Below are 24,979 nucleotides of genomic sequence, written 5' to 3' on the forward strand. Positions count from 1 at the left end.
TTTACATTTAGGCGAAACACTACGCAATTATGCAAAATCATGTGCATTTGGTTGAAAAACTTGACTGCTTAGAAATATTTTTTATGAACTCATCTTGAACTTTTTATGAACTGAATCTTTTTATGAACTGGCCTTTGAAATAATTGAGTTTTTTCCATCAGTCTTTTTATAAGCCCAGAAAAAAGTATTAGGTTCTTAAAACTGCTTTAAAGTTCGAAATCTTCTACTTACAAACCCAAATTAGGTTATGGTTTTATTGTATAGTGTGGCAAATTAAGTTCTTTCGAAAATGAAAGTAAACATTTAAATATTTGTACTTGAACTTTGCAAATGAAAATAAAACGCACAATTTTGGCGCTATTTTTTCCTTGCATATTTCATAACGGGCGGTTAAGCGGGAATTTAAAACTTATCGCCATCTACATAATGGGTGTTATTGTTAGCGTCCCAATTCAAAATGTTGCACGATGTGGTACATCTCTTTAAAATAGAGTTTGATAGACTTGGAAGGCGACCAAAGGAGGATCAAACGAACAATTTTTTAAAGTTAAGGATTTTTATTGCATTCAAAAAATCTGCACTGGACTTCTGTGCATAGACTTCACAAACTGCAAAATGAACTATATCAAACTTTATTATCTAAAAAAACTAACATAGTCCCTACCTATCTTTAAAAATATAAACAGAAAATAATTTCTCAGTTTATTGTGTTTTTCAAGTCCAAAATATAAAACATGTCGCGCGTTTTGACGCACGTACCAAAAGCATTTATTAGTTCTGCAAAGTTGTAGGAACGTGACTTCTCCGCAATACGCTCAGATAACACCGAGTATCCTGCACCACAACCAATATGTCATGCTTCTCATTTCCAAACCCATCCAGCATTAAACACTAGTTTATTTTATTTTTAAATTGGTTACTAACAATCCCAAGTTCAAATTTATTTTGTATCCCAAATTAGCTACTAAATTTATGTGACATTATTAAGAATTCTACAATTCAAACAAAGATCTAAGAGATAGAGTAACCCTCAGAGCCTATATCATCTTCGGTGATGCTGTGGAGGGTTTTTTTAATGAAAGGAAGGAGAGGAAGGTCTGGGGAAGGAAATATGGGGGGTGAGTAAGAATCTTGGAGTCAGTGTGTCCAGGAGTGATAGACGTTTGAATTCATTGCTCCCACTGCGGCGCGAGGTGAAGAGTCGAAAGAGTTCTGCTGGAGGGGTAAAAAAAAATTCATCGACCAGTAACCCCAAATCCGGCCCGCCACGCAGACAATTGAATGAACCCCATGATCCCGGGCATCACTGCAAATACACAAAACTTAGCGAACCACTTGAGGAGAACAATGGTAGATGTGATGATTGTCCAACGAATGCTAACGCGTATATCTACATTTTCTCGAAGATTACTTTAATGTTCGGTGAACATTAAACACGAAAACACAAATTTCAGTTGTGCCTCTGTCTGTAATTCTGGTTCAAAGAACTCTAGAGCTTTTATTTTTAATTGCTTCATTTTAAAAATTGGAAGTATCTTTGCAAAATACAGACAAGCTATAAAGTACCTGCGTATAATATTAAGTTTAAAAAAATATATTTTAACTGGCATTTTCAAAATTAGAACTCATTTGTCAGGAAAGAATAACTCAAGAAGTGTTTTGTGGACGTGTTTCGTGTTTCAAATTTGTATGTATGGCAAATTTAGCGTGATTTTTTTTTCTATGGTATATCCCCATTGATGCGTTATGTTTAAATTAGATACCAAGCGAAAAAAATTGTTCCTATTCAATTAGTCAAATTTTACCTCCAACGCTCTAACGCTGAACGACCTAAAACTATCGAATCAGATCCCTACGCACTGCTACTTGCTTGACAATAGTTCAATACATTTCGGCGAGATATTAACACTACTTGCAATAATATGACTAACAATTAACATTGTAACATTTTACGACTAACTAACTTAATTTGGTAGGTATTTAACGGGATTTTAAAGCTTGACTTTTTTGAGCATTTCAACGACTCGGTTAGCTTTTTCTTTCCCAGTATCAACACGGCAAAATAAAAAAAATTTAATCACTCATGCGCATGTAAGAAATCTTTCCTGTATTTCTAAATAATAAGAACATGTCTCTATGTTCAGTCTTCTCGAATTTTGAATGAAGCGATTCACAAAACTCAGAAGCGGGTTTCGGTTGCGTATCCAATAACGCTTATATTCTTGGATGCTCCAAAGATCACACGGTGTTGTGTGAAATGTTCTCTTGACACCAGATAAATAAATTGAAAACAAGAATGAAAACAAATTCCTACATCAGTCACATTGGGTGACTAGCGCGAACCAAAATACTTGCCAGAAGTTTTATAATTCAGGCGGTTAAAGAAACTGATCTTTATAGGAATTCTATCTTGAGAAGAAACAGCGGTGTTGAAATTTTAACGTTGAACGTTTCAGCATATTTTGACAGGTTGAACAGTTCTGTGCTTTCGAACTCCAATGTGAATTGACAAACAGAATGCGTCGATAATTGCTGATGATCAACTCCAGATCTTTTGGATAATTGTTAAATGTTTAACTTAATATAATAGGCTCTCTTGACACTTGCGATCACATTATTATAACAGCAATACCTAAGAATTTATTTAAGTTGTCATCAAAGATCTATGCTGTTTTATCGCAAATAAACAATAATGCACATCTGCCACGCTAATATAGCTGTGGGATAAATAACTAGGTTTGGTTGACTATGTCAGTACAGAGCGAGACAGATACAGAGTGGGGCAAAAGGAATCACCCTATTGAAAAACGCTATAACTTTTGCAAATAGCGCCAGATGTCAATTTAGTTTAAACATTTGTGAAGTAAACAAACACAGAATACAAATCAAAAAGACATAAATCGGTAATGGATTAAATAAACAAATTTCACAAGCAGTACCAAAATGTATCATAAAAAAAAATTACAGCAAAAGAACATCGGGTGATTACTGTTGCCCCATCTGTAGGTGACAGAGTTATAAATATGAATGTAGTAGGTCTCTCTCTCTCACATCCCAGCTGTTGGATAGTTTAGACGTATCCGTAATCTTGTACTCGGTTAGCAATAAACGCAATAATCCATCTCGGAGTATTATTGAAGGTCTACCAGATCATACCACACATTATAATAAAAATAACCATATAATAGTGGTTTAACAGTGGCACTGCCGGAAAGATTAAAATATTGAATGGAAAATGTTTGTTATCATCAAATATTATTTGTTTAATACGATGTAGTTTACAATCACATTACATTATAATTCCACTAGTCAAACATTTTAAAACACAAATCGAAATCTTGGTTCCATGATAACTCAACACCGTGACTATTCAACAAACCTTTAAAAAGTGATATAAAGTCATTAAAAACTATGAATTTTTTTTTTTACCTAACTTTACCTAACCTAACCTAACCTACTTAACCCTGTTAATAAAGCCTTTAATAATGACTTTATACAACTTTTTAAAAATGTGATGAATTATCATTTCGATGATTTATCCGGTCACCCGAAATCTTGATTCATATTTATTTATATAGAATTAACGGCACATTGGCCATTTACACACAAGGTAGTTATTGAAAATCATAACACAAATTATAATATATGTAAAAATTGAAAGAAAATAAATATTGATAATATATTCACACGGGCAATCATTAAAATACGTATGTTTAATTGTAATCATAAATATTTATTGTAATAATGAAATGTTTAGTTTTGTAGACTAGTTGCTACAACACGGCCCAAGCTAGCGTTTAAAATAGGGAAAATCAATAAAATGTAAAGAAACAATAAAAAAAGTCTCAAAAATATTATAATTCAGAATCGAAAATGTCGGTTACAGTTGCTTTAGCCTTGTTAAATGACCAGATCTTAATAGCCAGCAAAGTCACCTTCCCCTCCCCCCTCCCTTCAGCTTCACAGCGTACCGCAAGCGGGGATGCCAAAGTCCCACTTTCTTGTTGACAGTTGAAAGCATTTCACGAAAAACAATCATTTATGGGTATCACTTTAATTATTTTTTGTCAAAGTTGCCATCGGTGGTTTTGTGCTTTAATGAACAGAGCGTCCATAAATTGGACTTGTGCCAGAGCAGTGTGAAGTAAACAGGCCTTTTGCTCTCATACACTAGACATGACATTATAATAACATAATATATGTTGTATTTGTTTAACTAAACAACGTACACGTATTATAAAAGCATGTCCCAGTTGTCTCTACTCGCTCGAGCATAAGCAGTTCCTATCTTTGTTTGAGCATGCGAAGTTAACATAATAATTATTATTTTGTACAGGCTTAAGAATTACCCAACTAAACCAGCTGATTCCCATCACATTTATTATTCTAAGTCTAAAATAAATTCAAATTATAATTCGTACTTTTGTATTCTCACAACAAAAAAATGCTTCTGGTAAGTTATTTTATGACATGGAATAAAACGGCGTTCATTTTTGAAAAAATAATACTAAAAATACTTTGAAAAAGCACATTTTAATCTAAGCCTTTAACCATTCAAATTCATTAAAAGTTTTTTAAATTTGTTTTTATTGTTGAAACAATATTAATTAAATAATGTATAGCTAATAAAATTACACTATTTGCTCTGTGATCAGTTAATAAAAGTATTTTTTTATTTTTATTTAATAAATAAAAACCTAAATTCCCTTTGAAGTCGTAAGATTTTAAAGTAGAAATGAACATAAATACGTGGCTACTTAATTAATAAACACGACAATTTCACATTTGAAAAAAAAAAATTTAATGAACCATCAAAACGGCCACCATCTTGAACCGAAACCGGAAAATAATAAAAAAAGTTTATAGACAGATGAAATGCCAATGGTCGAGTTATAGAAATAAAAGTTGTCTACCTAAGGTGCGCTTTTTTTACATGCATTTCTTTTATCATTTTCTTACATGCATTTCTTACATTTACTGTAAGCAGTAGTATTGCTAATTTATTGATATAATCGCTTCAAATTATTCGTAATCCGGTTAAATACAGGATCGCATGCCTAAAATAATGAATCAATATTTTTAATGACAAACATATTATCACGATATCGGAAAACGTGTTTTTGAAAATCTTAATATTTTCGCGTTTCGTTATTATTTATTATCAAGGCAAATGCACGTGCATGACCACGTGTTCCGATAAAATAGGAATTTTCTACATCTTTATCAAAAAACGGCCTTAAATCCCTTTTTTAACCAGATTACCAATAATTTGAAGAGATTTGCAAAACTCTTTTTTTTTAATTTCAAACTCCGAGGATATTTTTTCATAATTCGAGCAAGTGGTGTTATTATAATTAAATATTACCACGAACATAAAAAATCCACATTTTAGAGGGATGTTCCCTCGATATACAAGGAAAATATATTTTTTTATATTTATTTTAATATGTTATCAAAGAATGCCCGCTGCATTCATTCCCCGGCGGGATAGCATAAATAATTTTAAAAAATGAACTGGGTAAACAAACAAATGTTGATAAGATGAAAAAATATAAGACAGGGAAATTAATACTAAAAATTTCCATTAATATTATATTTTTCAAAAGTATATGCGAGTATTATTTAGTTTTGTTTCACTCAACATCGAAAAGAAGACAAAATTTAAAAAAATAAGTACATTGATTTTCACATGTTTTTTGAGAAAATTTTCTAAATTTTAAAATGTGGCAAAGTAAAATACTAAAACTGAACAATTCACGGAGGTTTAATAAGTATGGCTTTTATAGCCAAGAAGGTGTAGAAATAAAATTAAAACGCTGATGTCATTAGGGATTAGTATTTCTATTTCATCACATCAACGGTTGGCATTAAAAAAGTTTTATTGGGTCTTAAATTTAAATACATAAAGTTATACAGCTCGGTGGGAATGACATCGGACATGATGAAATGCGATATCGTAAACACCATTAATCAAAAAAACTAATAATGCTATTAGAATAAACTAATTTTAACGAGTTTTCCTATCGAATTACAAAATGTTTATAACCCCTATAAAGTCTTCAAATTATTGGTTTGTCAAAGTTCAAAGTAGGTGGAATAACTTCATATAAAACTGTGTTGAAAATTATAAAATTCAAATTCAGTTCACGACCAAGCTTATCCATGAGGAATATTATAAAACCATTTATTTTGTACTTGGGTCATGTGCTGTGTGAATTGACGCGATATTCTAGAACACTCATATATTATTTGGGTAATTTTAATTTGACCGGTCAGTGGTTGAGTGGGCATAGCGCTTGGGTCTCACCCGAGCGTCGCGTGTTCGATTCCTCGGCTGGCTAAGTCCTCCATCACAACACAAGCAACATTTTCGGCTTTTCGTGGTGGTAGTAGGAGATTTTCAAACATTGTTGGGTTATTCGTAACCCGGGAATGTTTGTCTTTCTTTTAAAAAAAAAAAAAATAATTATTATAAATCGATAGTTTGCAGGTACTTGATTTCGTTAGTTTTTCCTATCCAAATTGATTAAGGCTACACGGAGAAAACTTACGGATACAAAAAAAAGACAATTTATTAAGAAACTCTTCAATTAAAAAAATATTCGTAATACGGTTGAAGACGGGATTGCATTTTTTATTATGTGCATCTATATAAAAGGGCTTACATATATTTTTTTGGCTTTGCCTGTCTCACTATGAAATCCTGTGTCGAAACAGACTAGTTTACAAATATTTTATAATATTAAAATGAAGTACATTTTTCAATAAAGCAAAAATATTTGACAAAAATTTTCAGGTTGGTAGGTACTAGGTAGTGGTAACAATAATGAGATTATATTTGAGTGAGGTGACTAATTATTGCACGACCTCTTTCGATGATCCATTGTTTGATCAGGATTTTGTATTTGTTAATATTATTCGATTGTCTTGTTTTTTCAGGTATGTTATTGTATATTTTAGACGCAATGTACAATTTGAATTGACCAAATGTTGTGTTTGTTTTAGATATTTATATGAGTTCTTTGGTTTTGTGCCTCGTGTTTACAATATTTTGGGTATTTTCATAAAATGTATGTGTTTTATTCTTAAACAGATGAGTTAAGATAGTTTTTGTGTAAATTTGTCGAATATCTAATAAATGGAGTTTGTAATACGAGTATATATCTGCAGTACTTGTTATTAAGGGAACTTTAAGAATAAATTTCATAATTCATTTTTGTGCCTTCGATAGTGAATCTATAGCTGATAGTGTTGCACCTCCCCATGCGATTATTCCATACTCAATGATAGTTTGACAAAGAGAGTAATAAACAATTTTCACAGATTTGGAGTCTAGTATGTTCCTAATGTTTTTGAAGAAATAATTATGTTTTCTAAGTTTAGGCAATGTGTATTCCACTTAAGATATTTTAAAATTTAAGACCAAGGTATTTGATATGGCGCCTTTAATTAGATAGGTTACAGTAAAACAAGAATGTGTTATCGGAACACGTGTTCATAAAAATTGTGATATTATAGTATTTCGTCATTGTCTATTAACACGTGGTCCGATATAATAGTAATTTACTAAAAGCTTAGTAGGAAACGTCTTGCAATCCCGTTTTTAACTGGATTTTAAACAATCAGCAATGTGGCTACAATAGTAGGGACATGTGCCTAGTATGGTGGCTGTAGAAAACAAAAAAAATGTAATCATTTAAATTTTTATGAATAAAGAAATACCAAAAAAAAAAATCCATGTATGGTAGTACGCTTCACTTCATACATTAATTCAAGCATTCAAGCATTCAAGCATTCATACATTCATGCATTCATATATTCCAAAACTTAAAGATAATATAATTTGGGACTACCGAGGTACCGCCCGCCGCCCTGGACATTGGACATCAAACAGCTTTGCCATAGGTCGCCTCAAGTGGTTCAATACGATTGTTCACTCGGTTGCATAGGTGCCCGGATTCATGGTCTGAGGTCTGTCCTGGCCCTGGCAAGGTGGGTCAGATCGGGAGAGGCCTGTTGAGGAGACCCTTTGACCTCTCCAGTGGGACTCTCTCGACCCAGGCCTTGCACTGGAGTTGAAGAGATGGATTCATACGCTCGTGACTTCTGGTCATACTGACCCCCAAATTTTTACCTACCCTTCAAAACCTCTGCTTCCTTTCCTTAAAAGCCAATTTACACAGCTTCCACAAGGATTACATAGGCTACGAGATATTATTTTTCTCATTGCCTCCTGCGTGGAGTTGGTGTAAACTAATTATACTTTTAGTTTGGTTAGGTACGTATCTACTTACTCGGCCACGAAATATTTTTACTTATTGAACCATTGAAATACAACCAAACTTAATTACACATTTTCTTCTTCTGGTGCTTTCTCCCACCTAAAGTTGGATATCATCGTAACAATTCTCACAATACAGGCTGCAGCCCGAAACTATATTGGGGAACTGCACTGGCACCAGACTTGTAGAATACAAATTGACTTTATTAACCTATTATTGAATTGAGCTCACCGTTCGGGACAGATATTTAATTTCAAATTTAGACATTATAAAGAAGAGCAAAATCCCTCACAATTATTTTAAAAGATTCCCAAGAGTTATAAAAATATGTCTCAAAAATCATTAATTACTTAGCAGGCATAAATTTACAAATATTTAGTACCCAGAGAAAAGCTAATTTCGGGATCAAACGCATTAATTTGACAATGTAAACACAGAACAGTTATTTATTTAAATTTCGTCTCAATCTCGAATCTCTCTAATCGCGTAAATGTAAACTTAGAATCATAAAACCAACAGAATTCCGTGTTTTCGTCTCTGCCTATTGACACGGCATTTAAATAAATAAAACATGTTCGTAACCATTAATCAAGAGACAGGTAGACTTGAATTTGAATAAAGACAGGCGGGTGTTTTATTTGAGTGGGCATTATAAACACGAGGAAGCGGATTGTCGTAAAATACGTTCATAAAATTCCCAAATGGACGCGTAGTTATGAATGTATGGATAATTTCACTCTGAATTTGAGTGTCGATTTTAAAGTATTACCACGAATCTTTGTATTTTACAGTTTTGTCGCCAGCAATACATTGTGCGTATAACGTGGGTTAGTGGCCAAGATACCATTCTTTAAAACTCGAAGTTGCGAGTTCGATCCCAACCTAAGAAAATATTTTAACGTGGATATGAAATATATCAAAATATCGACAGATTGATATTAAATGTATCATCCTGCAAGTTTGGTAAGAACCATGACAGAAGATTGGATGCAGGAATATTAATGGATGACTGAATAATATAGAAATAAGATTCGCAAGATGGTAGTCTGTTAAACGGCATTGGGAGATGCGAAAATAATAAATGGCCAAGTGTAGGAGGAATGTATGGAATTAACAAAATTATGTGTTTTAGGTAGGTAGAGTATATAAATTGTGATGCAGGTGTATTATATCCTATACTGACGATCCGATTTGCTGGACAACAAGGCTGGGGTTTTTAAATCGGATGGCGAGTAGGCACAACCGCCAGCCGAATTATTATAATTCCCTGGTCGTGCCGTCGGAATAATAATAATTCGGTTGGCGGTCAACGTGCTGTCCTGAAAACCATCCCGCAAATCGGACGGTGAGTAAGGGGTCTTGGGTAATCTAAGTCGCTCAAGTGGGTGGAAAAAGAAGTCGGGTATGCCCCAGGAAGACACAGTATAGTATCAAGGGAGTCAAAATTCTTCATTTGACACACAACAAATGCTATCAATAAGGAATGAATAAAATATATATTTGGGTAGGTACTCTTATCATTTGAAGTGAATAAAACTATTTTTTATGATTTACATATTCCGTTTATGTTTTTATTGAACGTAGGTACAAGACGAGAAAAATTAAGTGTATCGAAGATACTATAAAATTAAATAGTCTACTTCACAACATTTTTTTAATAATATTATTCCACCGTTCTCCGTTCCATTTTAATTTAATTTATTACTATCGCCAAGCGGAAGGCCAAGCCTCGTTTATTTAGCCATCCTGAATATTATTCAGTAATATTATAATTCATCCGTAATATCCGAGGTGTAAGCGAAAATTACACGTCGATATTTGAAAGCATATCATCTTTATTGCGAGCCAATCTTAATAAATCTGCCACCGTGCGGAGTTATTCCGATGTGCGGTAGCTTTCGGCACTATTGCTCAGCACTCTGGGTCCACCGCTTTCAATGCAAACTTTTCTGCACTTCTTTCGCATTAAATTATGCACTATAATAAATTATTTTACGTACTTTTTACAATACTTTCGTTATTGGAGATACCTACTAGCTAATACTACACACCTACTACTTAATACCCAATACCTACTACCTAATACTACCTACATATCTACTACCTAATACCTAATACTACATACTCGATAATTAATACCTATTATTTACCGCATGTGAAGTTGAAGTAAAAAGTACTGTTAAAAAACTGAATCGAAAACTATAAAGAATTTCTGTTGGAGATTTAATGTAAATTATATTATTCTTCCACGTTATCGGATCAAAGTTTTGGGCTTCGAGATGAACCAACATTTTAATAAATGTAAAAACCTAAATTTTAATTTAATTTTAAACCTAATTTTTCTTTTTGTCCGACGAAATTTTTTTTCATTAAAATAATAATCACATGTCGTCGTTGGGTACAACCTAGGACATCACGTGTTACGCACTCTGTTTCGTTCCAGCAGCACAGTAAACACGAGAAAAAGAACGTAGCACGTGATCCGTTCCAACGCATGGCAGTAGGATCAGTGGCTGCGTACGATAAAAAATCTGTTTTTTTTTGTTTTTAATTGAAAAAAATATATAATCCTGCAGCAAATCAATCTATTCATTTTTTCTCTAAATATGCTAAGGAATCGTTAGTTTAAATATTTCGTCTACGTGCTAATACAACCTGTACAGTGTACACCCATGTCGAATTGAAAGAGAACTGGTGTCTTATTTAGTTATGTCCATATTATTTTTATTTAAATTTTAAACCAAAACTGTTGTCACAAAACGACATAAGTCCTTTTGACCCCCATCCCAGACAGACAAAAGAAATAATTTATTTTTATTTGTTAAACAAACATTTTTGTCATTTGAAGTTCAAAATTTGAACACGTCTTATCAAGTTCATCCACTTTTTTTATTGTTATTTTCCATGAATTGGTGAATCATTTAAATTTACTGCTAGTTAATGTTCTTTACACAAATAGCACGGCGTCATTGCGCCTCACAATATTTACCTCATATTCGTGTTTAAAATGTTACCTGGCTCTTATAGACTTAGAGGCTTTGTGTTTTCTCGGTAAGGAAAAATTTGTTACCTAAAAACCCTACTAAAATTGCTTGTTTTGGAGCATTATATTCTTCAGTTTCAGCATCACCAGCAGCCGACCGCGGCTATATACTACATACGTGTCTATTTGGGGGGAAATTCCGCTTCGCCTTATTATAGAGAATTCCTCCGCATTTGCCTGTGGAGACATGGGAAATCGCAGAAAACCATACTCAGGAGGAAACGGCCGTCTGTCAACTTGAAACAGAAAGTTCATCCGAAGTAAGTAAAAATTTATCGTCAATCGGGACACGCACTGTATCTTTTATGGTAGGTACCGTTTGTAGAGTGTGTTCTAAAACAAGGAATTGAGTTTTTTGCGAAATTTGCGTGGCAATAACTCTTCCAACGTATTCGTTGCTTTGTTTCCGCTATAGTATAATATCATCATGTACACGTGTTATGTCATTAGCAAATTTATGATGACGCATGGCAATCTCGAACTGATTATTATACGTCTGTGAATTTGCATAGACTGGCGATACTTAATGACGTAATAATGAAACCGTGAAAAGCTATTAAATATGTGATTGTTTTTATAGACTTTATAGGACTATTTGAAGATTTCATTGATGAGATTGCATCAGATTTTCAACCATCACAAACTCGACATTGAAATATATTATTTGAAGATTGAAGAAGCCCTAAACATTATAAATGCATAAATTCATTTAAAGTCGTCTTAATAAATAATTTACACTCAAGTCTTATACTTGAATACCTTTTTTGTTAAAAAATGCCAAAGACGACTATAAAATAAATTAGTACGTGTGCCGTTCCTCCATTTTCGTGTCAGTTTAACGGTTTTGTAACTTAAAAAGAATTAAATTATCTAAATTATTGATCATTACACCTAAACAAGCTATTAATTCAACATTAAATACATTAGTATTGTTAGCTACCTATTTTAAACGAACAAGTCATGCTTAAACATTAGGTATAATTAGATTTTATTCGAAATATATTCAAAAAAAGCTCTTCAACAACGGAAAAACATCTTGTGAAAAAAAATGTGCAAAATGATAAAAAAAAATTAAAGGCGAAAGAACGTTTTTATTATTATTGAATCTTTCCTATGATCGTAAATTAGGGTTTATTGACTATAATTGTACATTTTCAAAGGCTATATTCGCGTCATTACGAGACACCGCGTCAAATATCTCACATTTGACAACCCCGACACTTGAGAGCTCCTGCTGTTTGTTTGTAATAACCAACTGAGTTTGACGTTTAAACTGTCATAATTAACGTATTATTTATTAACTTGCTTGACACAAATATATATCCTACGCGATAGAAAATTTCCAATAAAGCTTTTTAGTTTTATTTAACATTAAAGTAATACAATTAGTAATTCTTTACTTGGAAATATTGTGCATTAATTTAAAGAAACTACTGAACCATTATTGAGGAATAAAATAGTTTCGCTTTTAATTGGAGAAAATTTAACGTCAAACCATTATTTTTTACATTAATTACATGTAAATACCAGGTGATTTTCTTTGAATTTTAAGCACTGCTTGCGTGGTTTATTTTGATTTCATTGTTCAGAATTAAAATAAAAAACTATTAATAAAAATAAATAGTTATTTTTAATATTGGATAATGACACAATTAAATAATCGAGATGTGTTTCGAATTAACTCTTCAGATACCTAGTGCTGATCGACCAGTCGAGGTGAAAAATAACATCGAAGTGGATTAAGTATTGTTTTGAGATTTTAAATTAAAAAATAATAAATTTTTATAGTTCGTATTCCAAACCTAAGAAAGTAGAGGGGTGTAAGTAAAACGAATACGATACATCTGTTGTCAACATAACCTCGTTCTTGCACACTTGTTATTTGTGCCCTTATCTTGTCGGAGGTTAACTATTATAAGAACAGTCATGGACATCTACTGCACCCGTAACAAATCTTCCCAGTCACTAAGTTTCGAAGTCAAGAATCTGTTCATCTAACACGTTACATGGGTAAATAGGACATTAATAAACATTATTATTTAGTAGTAGTAAATATGATCACTGTGTTCCTCGGTTCATCCATAACAATTCGTGTAGAATATTGATGACTTTGGCGATGACTTCAACAAGCCTTCTACAAACGTCGTGTTTGTCGCGTCTGACGAAATTTATACCAGAATCCGTTTAAGATTTCAAGGTAGGGACCAACACGTGAATTGTTAATTCCTCCCCTTTTCACCACTGCTGATTGCTTAGTGAAAGATTTAATCCGTTTCAACGATAATAATTTATTAATCAAAGGTTTCATTTGTCAGTCAAAGAGTCAACGTTAGTGGGGTTGAAGCGGTTTAGAATTCGTGTGTCGGAACTTCTCTTAATGTGGGAATATCAAAGAGATTTGTATGAAAACTTTACTACTGAACTGCCAGTCAAATATCAAAGTATGTTACAAAATACTATATGGAATTTCCGTGAATGATAATCAAACTAATTGACGTAAATCAAGTGTTTAGTGGGAGTTAGTTATGTCGTGACTACTTGTTACGTTGAAAGTTTAAGTCAATTTATACCTAGCTAACAATCATAAGTTCTAACTAACATCTACCTCCGCAGTTATTTTGATAAAATATTTTCTTACATAGACAAGAATTCCAACATTTTTTTTAATTCGTCGTGAGTAAGCTGTTCACCCATTGAACTGACTGGCGTTGTAAAAACAATATCTTGAATATTTATAAATTATCATAAAATTTAATAAAGTCAGTGTGAATTACAGGAGAAGATTTATATTATTAAACATGCGATTTCGGTTATGACTCTGCATGTGACTCCGGTTTAATGAACTTTTAGATTTTCTTTGAATTTTAAGCGTTATTTTCAAAATTGGAACTGACTGAGTGAACAATTCAGTCAATAAATAGTAGGTAGGTACCTACCTTATTAAAATGTTTTATTTAATTTTTTGAAACGTGTATTTCTTTTGCTTAAATTTTTGACAGATGTTGTAATTTTTCCAGTTTACTAAAAGTTAAATTTCTAATCGTCTCTAAAATTGACATTGCAAATTCTGAAGCATTTTTTTTTTGCTAATTTTTATTTAAGATCCAATTATATTTTTATCGCTAGTTTGCGCTAGTTTATTCATAATCGTCAAGCATTAAATTTTATTTAGAACGTTCTTTTATTAACAACATATTTCAGATGCCTTCAAGCTAAGCAATAAAACCTCTCAAAAGTGATCAAATTTTTAACATCATAAAATAATGTGTCATTTTCTCCGGTCTTCGATCCTTAATGCATAGCGACTGTATTTTCCAGGAAAACGTTTAAATTTATATGCCAATGGTCTTCGTAATGAATGTTACAGCACGTATTATATCCACAAACGTGGATCGTGGCAAAGACGATGCTTCGTTTATTGCTCCTAGCAAATATGTTCGTAGCTAACAGTCGGTGCTGTAATTTGTTGAGAGATTCTCTCAAATCCTGAAGAATCGAAGAATGTTTGACGTTGTGTGTAATTAAATATTCAATATTGATATCGGATAATAGCCTGGATTCTAGACATTAACGTAGAATGCCTGAACGACCGTGTTATCCTTGAATCAAACAAACATAAATAATTGAACACACAATATTATACAAGGATTATAACTTATAATTTTACACAACTTCTGGAATTTTAAATGAAATAAAACATGTGAGCCTTTCAAATCAATTTATTATAAAAACTCTTATGATAAAATTCCGTTTCCGTGAAAAATCACTTCAGGAGGCGCTGAGGAAAAAAATCCGTCAGGTCATATATCATTTTTGGGGATGCTGTGTGGGGGTATTTTTAGGGAAAGAGAGGAGAGGAAGTTATAGGAAGGACAAAGGTATATAGGGTGGGTAGGAATCTGTACGAAGGAAAACATGAGTATGACTCCGTTTGGCAAGCCATTTCCCTAATCAAACATTTGTACATTCCGAATATATCCGAACACGTGTTCAGGCAGATGCACTTTTCCTGATAAATGTAATCACAAAACACGATATATAAATATTTTTAGTCGTTATAATCTTGTATTGTCAGATCGTATAAAAAACATGACACACTCTACTGTAGAAATATGTGCCATGTGGAGTTTCAATCAATAATACAATAAACATATTTCAAGTGATTTTGGTAATTTAATTGTTTTTTCCCTCTTGCCGACTCCCATTCTTTGACGTTATCCTATTTAGCTGTGAACGCTATGAAAACGCAAAATCATAGCTATAAAAGCTATTTTTTTCAAAAATTAATGCTATATTTCTTAAAAATTAAAGCTATGAATGGGATGTCTCTACTCATAAAACATTCGTGTTTTACTGATAGTTTGTAAGGAAATCTGTCGATTCATTCGAAAAACGAAGGTTTTTAACGATTTATCAATATTTTATACCAGTCATTTTTCTCCTTGTGGGGGTCAATGTGACCAGGAGTGACGAGCGTATGAATCCATCCCACCCAATGCGGTGCAAGGTAAGAAGTCGAAGTCGGCTGGATAAGTCGAAAGGTCTCCCTCAACCAGTCTCTCCCGATCCGGCCCGCCGCGCAGTAGGTGGGCAAACGTATCCGCCGCCAAGCCCTGGAAAAACCTCACCCCATTAACCCGGTCACATATACCCAACCTTTCTCCTCCCAACCTCCTTTGGTCGTGTACTCCCTTAGTAATAATAATAATAATAATAATAATAATAAATTTGGAAGATTTGTATGGCGCGGTTTTTGTTCAAAATCACCTCAAGGGCGCTGTAAAAATGTATAACACATTTTTACAATGATCTATGTTATTACTAACTATATTTGGAGATAATATACAGTACAATGGTTACCTTGTAGGTCATTTGAGATTAACATTAACTAATTGTTTATTAACGAAATTTAGATACTGGATTGAGGATATAATTTGAAAATTGGATATAACTGGACTTTCTCTCAGGAATGGCATATTTGATTTAAGGATAAGACAGCTTAAAAAGGTAAGTTTTTAGTTTAGACCTGAATTCTGTTGGACTTGTTATGGATCTTAATTCCGGAGGGAGTTTATTCCAAGTCTTCGGCCCAGATACTCCGAAAGCGCGATCAACAACATAGTATTTGGCTTGCGCTTAGGTTCCATCAGTCTGTCTAAGAGTTGACTGCCTCAGACCAGTGTTTTACTTGACGCGTTCAGAAATGTATGTTGGGGCCATTTCATTGATAAAAATTATTGCCTCCCAACATACTCCATTTGGGGATTTCATATGCCACTATCCCGCTGGCTCCGGAGAGTTGTGATTTTTTAAGATTATCGACTAAATTTTAATTTTTTTAATTTTTATGAGAATACTTTTTAAGAGTCCCAACTGACCCCAATCGTCTGGACCCATTCAGACTACATAATCCCTAGTTATTGGGGTATGGCTGAAGGTATTAAAGACGGGAAAGATAGAGGGAATATTAAAGTCGGGGAAGTGACAGGCTATTCAGATCTGGTCACCAAACACGGCTAAAGCCATTTTGAACAACGTTTAGAATTTGTTTGGGGGTTTTTCACCAGTATGATACTGAAAGTATCTACCGTTCTGAAACATGTTCTAAATACTGTATAAATATATTATTTTAAATGAATAATCACAAATAAATCAAATAAATAATTTACTTCATGTCGTGAATTGAACCAACGATCTCCGGATTTCATAGTCAAGGTTCCTAACCACTCAACCACAAAAATTCTTGTTTACCCGTGTGGAATTTTTTGTTCGTAATGTTAAGTATAAACAGGTGTCCTCTATCTTAGTCTTCTCCATGATGCTAAACTACTCGTCATTTTTTATTTATGCTAACTCTCTCTAATATGGTTCGTTATGTTTCAAATCTCTTGAATTATACACACGAGCAGAAGGTGTGTAGGTACGGCACGCAACATTATTCCTTCAACGTTTATTATTGGCTAATAATGGCAATGATTGCTTTATCGGAGATTACTGAAATTAGCGTATCAATAAATTTATCTAATAATCATTTTAATCACGCATAGATGTTTATATCTTAATTAAAGGCTTAAATGATCAATGTTGGCATGCTCAGTGCTGGACCATTTTGCTAACAGGAGATAAAAGCCTGAATACAAATGATTAGACAAACAATATGGAAATGTTTGTGACAATTTGTTGAAAAATAATTTTTGTCTGGTACCTTACGTATTAAAATGTCCCACTTTTATTTATATGATTTTCAAAATTTTTTGAAAATTGAAAAACCTAATAACGTCAATACATTAACACAAACTATCACTAAGGCGATAGATAGGGTAAAATTTTGTATTTATTTTACTAAATGCCTATTGGGCTTTTACATTACAGTACATACATAAAAGTTATAATAAGCTAATAGATTATTCCATTATATGAAAGAATATTTGCCTTTTGATGGAAGCAATGTTAAAAAAATTAAATTCGTCGACAGAGCAATTGTTTCATTCCTCACTCAATGCAATCTCTGTTGATGCGTTGATGTAGTTCCTGCGAAAAGCAACTACATTAAAAACTTCAATGTTTGTAATTCCGTTTATTCCATTTTTCTCTTTATTAATATATTGGTATATCAAATAAATACAAGACCTCATTTCGTTCATAAGTAAAAAAAATATGTAAATAAGTTCACATGTCGGTTTCGTACACTTATCCATATGCGAAGGAAGTAAACGCATACCGCATTATAATGCTCTCATTCTGCTATTGGGTGCAAAATATCCCGTGGATAGTACCTTATACGCGGAATACTGGGAAGTAAAAATTAAACAGGAGATAAAATATCTTTCCAAAATCATTATGTAAAGGGTACCCCCTTCAAGCACCTAGTAAGTGTACGCAATACGCATACGCACCTTACCCCCGCACACTTACCCCACAACACAAAGATAAATTAGATTCATTTGTGTAAGAATTGTTTCTTTGCACCCGTGAATCTAACATTGTTTTACGGAGTTTTACAAACAAATGTATTGTTTGTCTGATAGCTTTATTAATTTGTTAAAAGGAATCAAACACATTGTTTGAAATGTGTGAAATTTAGGTTTGGATTCAAAGCATTAGTAGCAGGAAATAGCTCTCATTACTTCGGTATTCTACACAAGCTTCTCTCCCAAACTGAGGCATTAGTAATGTCAACAACTAATTAATATGCTTAATCTCTATCTCTACACAAACACGACATCCTAGGACAGACAATTAACTATCGGCTTCCCTCTAAACATCTGAACGATAAGATTCATATATCTCGAAGGTCTCCGTGGTCGAGGGGTAAGGCTCTCGACTAGTAAGTCTAAGGTTGCTGGTTAAAGTCCTGGCGTACGCAAGTAAATGTTATTTCATTAATTGGTGTTGTTTCACAATTTATTCATTGTACATGATATATAGTAAATCTGCGACACACTGAAGAGTGGAAGGTACTCTTAGTATCGCCCTGGTGTAAGATCACCATTCAGAATTGAAACGTTGCTTGAAATGACTTTGACTGTGTTTGGTAACCAGATCTGAATAGCCAAGTACTTCTCCAACTTCCTCTTCTCCTCCCCACTATCTTCAGCCTCACAACATTCCCCGATTGGTGATGCCATAGTCTCACTGACTGACTGGTTGGTATCAGTAGGAACTCTTGTGCGGTCTACCTAAAAATAATTAACTGTTACCTTACCTAATTAATTATTACCTATAAAATTCATTTCATCTTTCAATTTTCTGTATCTACGTTACAAGTAAAATCTTCTTAAATATTGATTTTTTAAAGAATATGGTCTATATAGTATGAGAATAATATATTAGATACCTACCTACTCGTGCATTTCCAATGGTTTTTATTTATAAAGTCATTTTAACAAAAAATGTAGAGCGAAACAAAAACAGTACCTGGACATGTTCAGTCCTTCCTTTCCTTAAAAATACCCACCACACAGAAGCTCCAGAGATGGCTTAAGCCCTAAAGGAAATTATTTTCCTCATGGCATCCCATGCGGAGTTAAAATACAAGTATTGACCTATGGGTGTAAACATAAGAAAATTTAACATGAAGGTAAAAGAAATAAGACTTTAGAAACGCATCTGAGCTTTTGTTAGGTACATTTTTTTCTTATTTTATTATAATAAGTTATGTACCTTTATCTAACCCTTGACTTACCCTGCCATCACATAAATTTCATCTGTGTAAGATTTTATTTTAATGCATTCATTGCTACCGTGATGATTATAAGAAAAAAAATTTAGAGGTTGCCCTGATCTGTTATGTGAATTACCTAACTTTCAATGATAAGCTTTCAACATGAAATTAAGAAAATAACGTCTTAATTATTAGTTAATTAGGTAGACAACATTTAATAGCTTCACAATTGAATTGTACTATCTAGTTAACACAACTTCGATACTTCACCACGAACCTAAAGCAAAAATAAAAGTAATTTTCAAACATCTCTCTGAGCTCTTCTAAATTTTCCAAGTACCTAATTATGTCACAAAGTAAGCAGAAAGTAAGTTATAATAACATGTTATTAATACCATATGTTCATCAGCGACAAAGTTTTATTGTTTTATACGCACGGCTTACAGACCTAATAAAAATAATTGTAAGTTGTAACTGTAGTAGGCACACACGGCAAATGTGAAGTACTTACCTATAGTACAGTAAGTAGCGCATATTAAGTGTACGTTACGATTGTTAAGAACAGTGAGTTAAATCCTTCCCCGAGTTAGGGCTATTAAGGGATCCACACGCGGTTCCACAGCTTCTTCCATCTCGCAGTCTTCAGAAGTTCTCAACACGCTCAAAACTCCTAAAAGCCGATTCTGCGACATTTTCGATACGGAGATACCTGTAGATGCCGTTAAATTAATCCCCAAATAAGGAACTACATTTTTTATGAAATATAAATTATATTATAAATTTTTTATATTTGAAATTTTGCCATGAAGACCACCATTCAGAATCCAAATTCGTCGCTGGAATGGCAAAAGCCATGTTTATGTAACCAGGTTTGATTTCCCACTTCCTTCTCCTCCCCGTTCCTTTCAGCTTTACAACGTACCCCAATTGGGGATGGCATTGTTATGCTGGAATACGCAGTTGACACAAGTCAATGCATTCCCATAATAAACCTCAATTATAAGAAATATAATTTGCTATTCATACATAATAATATATTTTAATAAAAGTGATTGAGCTTCAACGATATACGCCTCTGACGTCATCCTACCCTAACCTCGACGCCTTTGCAGAGAGTTTTTATATAATATAACGTCATCTAGCTCTAATTTATGTGGCGCCACTTTAAACCTAAAATAATAACATTTTCACGAAAGGAAAAACAAAACTTTAATTCATTTTTTGTGAAAATACATTATAAAATACTAGCTGACGTGTACCCGGCATTGCTCAAGGTTATCCTTAAGAGATAGACATATATCATGTTCAACTTTTCTGTAGGCTTTTTTACGATATATAATTCCGTAGTACATTATTTTGATGTATCTCATAAGGTGTAGCCAGCGCTAGCAATGTAAGCGCCAGTAAATAATTTTGACTTGATTACAAAACATCGAATTTTCTATAGTTTTTATAGACATAATTTAATTTACTATGTATAAACCTTTCAAATAAAATTTCCTAAATTATGGTAAAAATTCTCTCAAAATCCGTTGCTTAGTTTAGAAGAACTAAGCGCACAAACAGAATTTTTTATACTATTTAGAGATTAGAGACGTAAAAATTATGGCAATTTAGTCAGTGGTTATTGTAGACAAAATAAGTCACATAATCACGAACATCTTAATATTGGACTAACTCAGTTATTCAGAAAATATGAAATTGACATTAGATAATTTAAGTATATGAAATTAATTGTGTTACTCTGGAAAAGATACAAAGATTTCGCTACACTTTACGTGAATTTGGTCGCTTTTCCAGAGGGCCGTAAAATTCAGCAGTTTGTGGTTCAGGTAACATAACATGATTAGATTTGTGATGTTTGTTCGATAGGTGCGTAACAAATAATTTAACGAAGTTTCATCAGCAGTACGAAACGAGAAGCAAAATCAGTTCCCAAGCCTCCAGCCATATAATAACATCGCACCAGAGCCGGTGCGGCATCACCTAAATTACCAGTTTTACAACTCAGAATTCTGAAAACTTGCTTCAACTCACAAAACATAATCAGAGAAGTTTACACCTCTAGAGTAATTGGATTTGTTGGCTCAGTTCATTACTTGGTTCCATCTCCAAACGAATTATAATTGTGAGAACAAATAATGTTACCTAAGTGGTCTGCGGTAAGCTTTCGTTTTGCAAAATGGATTCGTTATTACTTATTATAAACACCAATTTAATCGAGCCCTTATGCGGAAAAACTGCGTTATGTGAAAACTTGAGTTCTAAGATATAGGTAGTTAAACATTACATCTGACGGTAGTAAGCATACAAATTTATTTGTTTATTTAAAATACATACGGTACATGTGCCATTATAATAGATATAAAGTATAAAAGTTATAAGTACAAAGTATAAAGTGTAAGAAAATATAGAATTTTTTATTTTCTTAAAATGGCGTATTAATGAAATACAATAAATTATTTTCAATTAATGCCAATCAGTACTAACCCAAAAATAACCGTTAATATTAAATTACATAAATAATCAAATTAATTAAGTAGCGTAGCTATCTATTCGTTGTCAAAATTACCAGTTATTATTTATGGTTCAAGAAAAGACAAAAAAGAAAGAAAAAAAAATTGTAAGTAAATCCATAATCTCGTGAGAACAAGATAAATGTAACACGATAAATGTAAGGGACAAGATAAATGTAACATGATAAATGTAAGGGACAAGATAAATGTAACATGATAAATGTAAGGGACAAGATAAATGTAACATGATAAATGTAAGGGACAAGATAAATGTAACATGACAAATGTAAGGGACAAGATAAATGTAACATGATAAATGTAAGGGACAAGATAAATGTATCATGATTAATGTAAGGGACAAGATAAATGTAACATGATAAATGTAAGGGACAAGATAAATGTAACATGATAAATGTAAGGGACAAGATAAATGTAACATTATAAATATAGCATATAAGTCAAATAAACTTGTATATAATAAGGTATTTCAAATAATAGACAACACGTTTTATTTTACTAACAATAAATTCACTCTACAGAATTCAGAGCTTAACTAAAATCTCACCTTTTTAATCAGTCAAATCCATAAAGGTTCACAGTCTTTTCCTTTACAGTCCGCGACATTATAAAACTTTGTTAAAAACAAAAAATGTTAACAACTAAGAATTTGTAAGTTTTTAATTTCATGTCAAGAGAAGCTGAATTCTCCAGTATTCTAAAATAAATATCAACTCTATTTTTTCCATTTAGTAGTGGAGGGAAAAATAAAAATCAAATATAAAATCAAGTAATATCCTGTGTTTTTACTATAGTGTCCTCAAGTAATAGTGCAAAGTGGTAAACTTTTAATACAAGCGTGTTTATCTGAAGTGACCTGTCAGGTAAAAATGTTTTTCTATATCTTTTTGTAAATAATAAAATTAGATAGTGCCTAGAAACTCGTCGTAATTTGTACAGCGCTCTTATGTATTTTTTCACAAAAGCGGCGCTATAAAAATTATCCAATTATTATTTTTGAGTACAATACCAGCAATTTTCCATAAAATTTGATTATGATGACATTAAAAATTCCACAAGTGTCACAACTTGTTAAGAAACAACACAATGTCAAAATAAAACTTGATCACCATAATAATGACAAATATTCCAAGCGCCGATGGCACAAACCGTCGGTTTCAAATAAGTAATGGGCGACCTGTACTGAGAGCGCGCTAGCGTCTGTCAGATTATAAAACAATTTTTGCGGTGAACATAGTTGGATGTTTAGCGCGTAATTTGAATAGATCTGCACAAAAACAGCGTTATTTCTGATCGTCTCAAAAATTACAATTTTTTGTTTTTGATCCCGAGGAAATTTTTTTATAAAATTTCCGATTTACAAATCTTACAATTATAACCTGTGATTTTTCTACACTAGTATTACATAATATGGGTAGTAACAGAAAAAAAATCACTCCATTTAGCTCAGAGGGGATAGATATACCGCCACCCAATTCTTCAGATTGCAGAGTGGTTGTGTTGAAAATGATGTCTTTTTGGAGAGTGTAAATCTCTATTCTCTATATTACTGAAGACTTTTCTAAATTCCTTTACGTAAAAGCTACCAGTTAATAGTTCTGCCGATGGGGAGGTGCTACACATGTCGCTGCCGCATATAATCTCAAATGTTACTAGTACTTATTTCGATCTTTCCCTCCTCATTGATACGACTCCTAACGCAATTTAGTTTATCTGATATTTTACTTTTTACATATTTCTACATAAGTAGAATCCTACAAATCATATGATTTTTTTTTAAGAAAATCAAATATTCCCGGGTTACGAATAACCTGACAATATATGAAAATCTCCTACTACCACCACAGTAAGCAGAAAATGTTGCTTGTGTTGTGATGGTATTTATCCAACTGAGGGATTGAACACACGACGCTTGGGTGGGACCCAAACGCGATGTCAACTCAGCCACCGACCGGTAATTATCTCTCATGTTACTATAAAACGCTTGATTAACTACTTCATTGCAGAAAATCTTATTAACCTGTTGCCTTTCGTGTTTTGTGAAATTTATGAGTTAACATTAGAATTCTGATATAAGCCAATTTCCTGTATGTTTGTTTTATTAATGCACAAAATTACGTGAAGTAATAGAAACGAGGTTTATTGCAAAAGAAAACCCATTCGACCGCACCGGATGGGACTTAAAGTGGGTACCTGCGGTACACTCGGTAACATATCCTGTATTAAATTAATGAGAATCACGAGAAAAAACCTAATGCTAACCCCACGCTGCGTGTTACTTTTGGTTCTCTCTCAATCTCGGCCTTTTCCTTAATCCAGCATATTTGTAACAACTAGAGAAGATATAAAATGCCAGGAATTCAGGAATGCTCTCGGGTCGACTATATTTTTATATCGTTTGAGCATATGCTTCGTATTACTTCTAAGTAATTTTATTTTGATAAGAACTCGTTTCCGAGAAGGGAAAACATACCATTGTAGCAGAAACGAATTTGGGCTTTTAGGTTATAAAAAGATTAGCAAGTACAGAAAATAGATATGATGTTGATTAGTGGGTCATACCGGAGACCTAGTAACTTAAATTTGGATGTATATACATATACTATATTTTTGAGATTGCACTATAGAAACGATCATTAGTGATGCACGAGGGATTCATTTTTTTATTTGATTTTTTCAATGTTAAACGTCTGCCAGAAAATAAAACTGATCAACATCGTATTTACACGGAAAAATCTTGCTGATATGAAATATTGTTAATTTATTGAAAATCTGGTTACTTTATTATTTTTCCTGTTAAAAACGAGACTAGAGGCCTGGAATGAATTGCAAATTTCATAAAAAAATAACAGTACTGCACGAATATGTTATGAGGAAGTCGAAACACGTATTAACACAAATAAAAATAATTTCGCATCTCGTTAATTATATTTATTCGGACAAGGTCCCCTGCGTA

This window comes from Hesperophylax consimilis, chromosome 11 (assembly GCF_061612785.1).
Source record: "Hesperophylax consimilis isolate HC1 chromosome 11, BYU_Hcon_1.0, whole genome shotgun sequence".
NCBI classification, from domain to species: domain Eukaryota; kingdom Metazoa; phylum Arthropoda; class Insecta; order Trichoptera; family Limnephilidae; genus Hesperophylax; species Hesperophylax consimilis.